The sequence below is a fragment of the Dreissena polymorpha genome, chromosome 8, assembly GCF_020536995.1.
Source record: "Dreissena polymorpha isolate Duluth1 chromosome 8, UMN_Dpol_1.0, whole genome shotgun sequence".
Taxonomy (NCBI): domain Eukaryota; kingdom Metazoa; phylum Mollusca; class Bivalvia; order Myida; family Dreissenidae; genus Dreissena; species Dreissena polymorpha.
In genome coordinates, this window is record NC_068362.1 from 8,387,924 (window position 1) to 8,394,905 (window position 6,982).

The following is a 6,982-nucleotide window of genomic DNA, read 5'->3' on the forward strand; positions in this document are numbered from 1 at the left end:
ACACATTGTTATTTTCACAGGTGAAAAGAGCAAATTTTCGGACCTCCATGGCTATTTTTAGATTATCATAAATAATTGTATGTATATTTTCTATGACCACAAGTGAATAAAATCGACATTCCACCGAATCTAACAAATTGTCTTTTTATTCTATGCTTTTTCACCGTTTATTTACATTGTAAAAGAGTTTATCTGGAGAATTTCGCTTTTATAATGACGTCATTTGGTCACACTTATGACGTTATTTGGTGTTTTGAAATGTATTGAGGCACGCCATGGGAGAAACAACGAGACAGAGTAACCTTTCAGCGAATGGGAAACAGCTGTTAATTATTTTCTTAAAAAAGCGGCATACAAGAAACAGAAAATGTGTTCATGTTAATGTTAGATCGTTTGTTATTTCACTCGTGATCATAGAAAAATTATATTTCTTATGATCACCCGCGTAATAACAAACGATCTTACACTGACATAAACAAAAATCCTCTATATCATACGTGTGTTCTGGTTAGTTGTGCTGTTTCATATATTCTTTGCTTCGAATATTTAAGAGCCGGTCTGACCGAGCTCTTGTTGCAGGAATAGGGGCGCCTAATCTGTTTTCCCGTTTTGCCGAGTTAATGTGGTTATTATTGTTTCGGTAATGTTTCAAGTTTCTTTCTGTTTCTTTTTATCATTTCCTGTGTTTATAGTACTCGGCTTTTCCTGCGTTTGATTTAAACTGCATCTGAAACATAAACATGCATAGAAATAAAATAAAAAAATTGTAATCGACCGCGATGATTTAGTTGTATAAAGTTTGCCTCCGTCACGGGGGATGCGAGTTCAATACCCGACAAAGTCGCGCAATTCATTCCAAATTTTGTAGTACACTAATGGCTCGAGAGATTAAGGGGAGGATAAGGCTATTCAAATGTGAGTTTTTAAAAATATGGCTCAGTAACTCCATATAGCAAACTGCAAACAAACAAAAAATATAGTAAAGTGTTCAAACAATTGCACATATGTGTGTATAATGAAAGTCGCCAATTAAGCATTTCATTTTGTCATTTTTTAATCGGCAAGATGTTACTTGTACCAATTTAATGATACACCCTTATATTTATTTTAGATTTTCGTGTACTTGTACATCTTATAAAATATAATTCCTTTAATCTAACGCGTTGACTTTAAAAGGACAATAATACAAAGCAAAGCAATGTGCGTGTCCATGTACATATTTATGTATTGAAATTGTCAACCGATTGAAAAAACCTGCAACTTAATACACAAAATAAAATCCCAAAGTATTCAAATATAATGAAAACAAAATAGTTGTTAAGATATCGCATTTGTAAAAGGTCAAGGTTTAATTAACTTGACAAAAATTAGGGAGTACCAAAGAATTCAAAACGACTATCGCCAATTGATGTTTTAAATGCGTTTCACAAGCGTTACAATACACCAATCATATCAATTCGCCGACGCCACAGCTTAGTTGTGTTGTGCTTAAGACAGCTTAATGACAAAACAAGTCTTTTCTTTGAAAAAGAACAAAAGGTTTTTGATCGAAACGATCCCATGCATTGATATTCATGGGTTACATTGTTCAGCAGTACAATTAACTGACATGGTACGATCACGGGTTTGCCCTAGTTTAAAACAAATGTTGAATGGGTTTGAATACAATCCTCAATTACATTAATATACCCGGGAGTAACGTTCAATAGAGATCTATGCACTCAGATTTAAACCTTGTCGTTTATTGATCACAAAATAGTCCCACATTCAGAGCAGAACATGCTATTATGTTATGTTTCACATACATAAATATATTTTATACCTGCAAAGTGATCTGTCGATAGTATCATTTCGCATGTTTCGCGTTGCACATTGAAGTAAACGTTTACATTGTTTAATTGTTCCTATCTCAAGAGTCGTTCGGTGTGAACATTGTGAAGATCTATTTTTCAATTGGCATTTTTTGAATTGTTTAAATCGTTTAAAATAAAAGGAGCGTTTATTTATTTATATGGAGACAATATCAACCTTCAAGCTCGGCTATCGGAATGGTTTAAACTATAATATTGGTTAAATATTTGAAGTTATATATCATGTTTCACTAACTGTTGGCTTTAATTAGATGTAAACGCAATGTCATATTTCAGCGAATGTCGAACGCGCGGCGTAAGAAACATTAACACAAATATTCTATCGCCAACTTGTTCGCCAGTTCGTTCCCCAAGTGTTCTGATTTCTTTCGATGCCATTAACCGATGCTCAAGTCATTTACTCGCAGTGTTTAGGACTACCCAAAGTATGCGAGCGATTAAACAAATACTTATCAATTGCCATATTTCGCTTTACATTCGCTACATTCACCTTTTTGCATTCACCGCGCTCTCAGCCATCTGTACCAGTATCACCATATTGTAATCTCGCAGGAAGCGGACGAGGGTCGATGAGGTAGCGATTGTCTCCTTTGTTTATTGATCGATAAATCATTTTACATTTTAAATCATTTGACTCGTGTTTGCCCCTGTAATGATAGTTATATGTGACGATACTGTACCCTGAAACATGACTCATGGTTGGATTGCTTGATTTTTCTTTGTTAATATTGAGATCAACACCCATAATGCCATCATATTCAATATTATTGATTTAAACTCGAATACCTGAATTGTGTTTGTCAGTTTCATAAATGTGAAAACTTAAGCAGTTTGACTCGAACCAAAACAAATATAAGCTCTATTCATATGTTAAGACACAATTATTGGTGTTTCAGTTGAGTAATCTCTGTAACCTAGGTTCGTCTTAGACAAATGTTGTTTGGTCTATGTAACGGTCACTTTGTAGTATTGCGTATTGGTGTTGAAAATGATATGTAGAACACAAACCAAGATATTAATGCTCGATGTCAGTGCTTCTGTATATATTATAACGCAAACTCTCCACGCTTGCAAATCGCAGCTGCATTCTGAATTGTTGCACATTATTAAATTTCTATTTCAGCAACGTTGCAGACGCACGAATTAAAGCTATGTACCCGTACTTTTAAACATTGATATACTTACATGGCCAACCGATTAAATTATCCTGCAAAAGATTAATACAAAAATTATTGTCAATATGTGTGTATTCAATGAACAAACACTAGTTAAAATGTATCGAATTCATAAAAGATTGTATACAGTGAACAAAGACTCGTTGCAAAGATATCGAATTGACAAAAGGTCAAGGTTTAATCACACTGACTAAACCTTTTTTGAGCACAAGGTGCATTGAACTTTACCGATACGTACGCAAGCGTAACACCTAACACCTTACACCTAACACCTAACGCCAGTACTGAGCGCGACGTCTTACGTACAATCCGCTAGTCTTTCATTTATGGCAAGTGAACAATTGTCTATATACAATCCGCTAGGCTTTAATTTATGGCAAGTGACCAATTATCTATGTATAGGTTATTATATGGAGGAAGTGTGCCTTTAGTGGTTATTGGCACACTTGGTGAGTTATTTGTACGAGGGCTTTGGCGTATACATATGTCGTGTATATCAAAATTACTGATGAATATCGCGTATATCGAAATTAATAATTAATATCGTAATAAAAACATAATTGAATATAAATGACACGCTTACCTCAATAACAACTTTAGATCAATATTTATAACAATGAAATTTAAACGAGTTGGACTAACATTTTTTTTATTCCATCTCTTTATTGAAACTTATTTTTAACCACATTATTTTATTGTATTCCTATCGAAGTTTATAATTATGCACGATAAACACGCAATGCGTAATTCGTTTTGCATTTGCTCGATGCTTTAAACAAATATTTTACTGTTAAAAAACAACACGCCCAACATGTCCTTAAAATCCAGATAGTTAAACTCAAACTAGTGTGTTTCGTCTTAGAAATTACGTCTTACAACATACGTCATAAATTGCGCAATCAGTTGCATGAAAAATAAAAGTACGGAAAGCCGGTTTTAAGAAAAAAAGCGATTCCAAAACCCGGTCAGACGCCATTTTGTTTTAACATCAACGCGTGCCGACGATCCACCGTTACTGGACAACAGGTGCGAGATAACCGGAAGTTTGCAAATAACCGATTTTGGCACATTGTGCCAATACCCGGTTATTTGCACACTTGCTAAATACCGAGATTTTCACGAGAAAAAACGGCCAATTTTGTTATTAAATATAGTAACATATGCAATAAACATATATTTAACATGTACAATAATATAATTAAAACACTAGTATACGTGAGAAAAGATTATTCTTTGTTTTATCTTTTTTCAGCAGGATTTTTATCAAATGAGACTCAGTATTGTACTACGGTCAAGTCATAATTATTCGTGTGATAATACTTTTCGAGGAAGGTGTGAGTTGGGCGATATGCGACATTAATTATCGAGAATCCGATGGTGTGGATTGGGACATTAATAATCGAGGATCCGATGGTGTGGGTTGGGTCATTCATTCTCGAGGATCCGTTGGTTTAAGTTGAGACATTAATTACCGATGATCCGATGGTGTGGGTTGGGACATCAATTCTCGAGTATCCAATGGTGTGGGTTGGGACATAAATTCTCGAGGATCCGATGGTGTGGGTTGGAACATTAATGCACGATGATGCGATGGTATGGGTTGGGACAATAATTCTCGAGGTTCTGATGGTGTGGGTTGTGAAATAATTCTCGAGGATCCGAAGGTGTGGGTTGTGGACGTTGAACGGTTCGGTCTAAGCACAAACACATCGGAAAACAACCTACTGAATTGACATGTTTTTCAAAATTAAGAAATTCACGAATTAAAGATCCACAATAAATCCATGAAAAAGTCGCACGAAATTTAATGCCGACGAATATGTCAAAGATTTTACAGTATGTCTTTATCCAACCTCCGCGCAGAGATTTGACGGGAACCGGCATAGCTGTATCAAATCCCTGCCTTCATAACCGACCACGTGATGATAGACTAGCCACGTCGTACAATAAATTTAACATGGTTATGTTTGCTTTTTTTAGTAAGGTATATTTTCGGTATTAACCTAAACTTATACTATATTTTCAAAATGTAAAAGAAAATGATACTACTTTTCATATTATACTATTTAAACAAATAAAACAAAATACTATCAAATCTGGTAAGGTTTTCTTGTGATGGCAGAGATTGTCCGTGAGAGCAGGGAACGATAACACTGCGTGGCGATTGATCTTAATCTAGTACTTGCCTTTTTGCTAACAATGGTTGCCTTTCACCCCCTCATCAGACCTCGTGTCCGTACTTACATGTATTTCTAGCTTGCTTGATCTCATAGCTCACGAACACTGTGTGTTTAATACATCATACACTCAGCCAAACACTATGTTTGAAAGCCTTTTTTTAAAAACAAAAATGAAATGCGCATTATGAAGGTAAATACGGTAAACAATTTTCTATTAATATGTATTTTTTAAACAGATTAGTAAGATTTATGTATCGTGTTTGTAAAGGTCCAGATAAATATTTATATTTATGATTATAAAAAAGTTATCGTAGGGAATACTTTAAAATACGGTAAAATTAGAAGCTGTAGCAAAATCATAATTAATGAAATGTATATGTAGGACAGCTGTGCGCATGCGCAGCGTAGTGCAGTTATCTGCTTATTTAAGTAGGCAATTTTTTTATAGCAGGCGCGAGTTCTAATCTCACAAGAGGCACGATAAAATAAACTCACATTGTTTTACTTTATACGTTGTAAAAAGTATTCAGTTAATATAAAATACAAAATTGTTATTTGATATAATAATTGTATCGCGTCGCGAGAAAACATACCTTATTGACATGTACAACGTCATGTTGAAAATGTCGTCAAAGATTTCCGCGTAAATTTCGTACTGTGTTTACCGGAGCAAGTTTACAGTAAAGTGAACTGATAAGCAATATTTTGTGATTTTTCTCAATATAGACGTGAAATTAGAGGTAAGCACCCTTTACATGAAATTTTCTGATTTTATTTTTGATTGTTTTTTTGGTATATCAGTATCTCTATATTACTCGAAACTAGCTCACTTATGAGCAAAGCTTATCGAGGGTGTGTGTGTGTGCGCTCTGATGTTACATTGTTGATAGCACGATTTAGTTAGGACACTTGAATTGATCGCGTTTTGTACAAGTCACTACACTGTCTGGTAACGAGTTCCAATCCCCAATAGTACGTGGGATAAAATAGTATTTGTAAATGTCAGTGTTTCTTGTTGCAAATTGATGGACTTAGAGTTTAGAGTTTCGTTGTTTGCGTTTGTTGACTTCTAGAAGATTGTCAGCGGAAACGGCCACCAGGTTGTAAATGATCTTGTAGAAGAAGATCCATCGTTGGTCTCTACGTCGGCCCTTCAATGGTTGCAATTTCAGTTCTTTGAGTATTTCTGTTTCACTGCTCTTGCGTTGGTAGTTGTTGCAAACAAAACGGACTGCACGCCGTTTTACTCCTTCCAGTTTATCGATATTTTTTTTTGAAATTATGGATACCAAACAATACTCGCATAGTCTCAAATATATATGCTTGCTCTTTAAGGTTTTTGTTGCTGTGTCTTAACTTTCTCCTGATGAATCAAACAATAATGCTTGCTCAGTTTCATACTTTATTAACATGTGTTGACCACTTTAAGTTTTCACTGATCTGGACTCCTAGATATGTATTATCTTCAACTTGTTTTAAGTAATAGTTGTTCAGAGAATAGTTAAACGTTGATGGTACACGTTGTCTATGCATTGTCATGAGATAACACTTTTTTTCGTTAAACCTCATTCCCCAGTTTTTTTTTACCATTTTTCAATTGAATGTAAGTCCTTTTGTAGGTTGATATGATCTTCGTAAGAGTATATTGGTCGATACAAAAGACACTCGGCGGCAAATGGACGTACATGTACTTGTGATGCTACACTGTTTGGGAGATCATTGATATGGCACAAAAATAGTAGTGGGTCGAGCACTG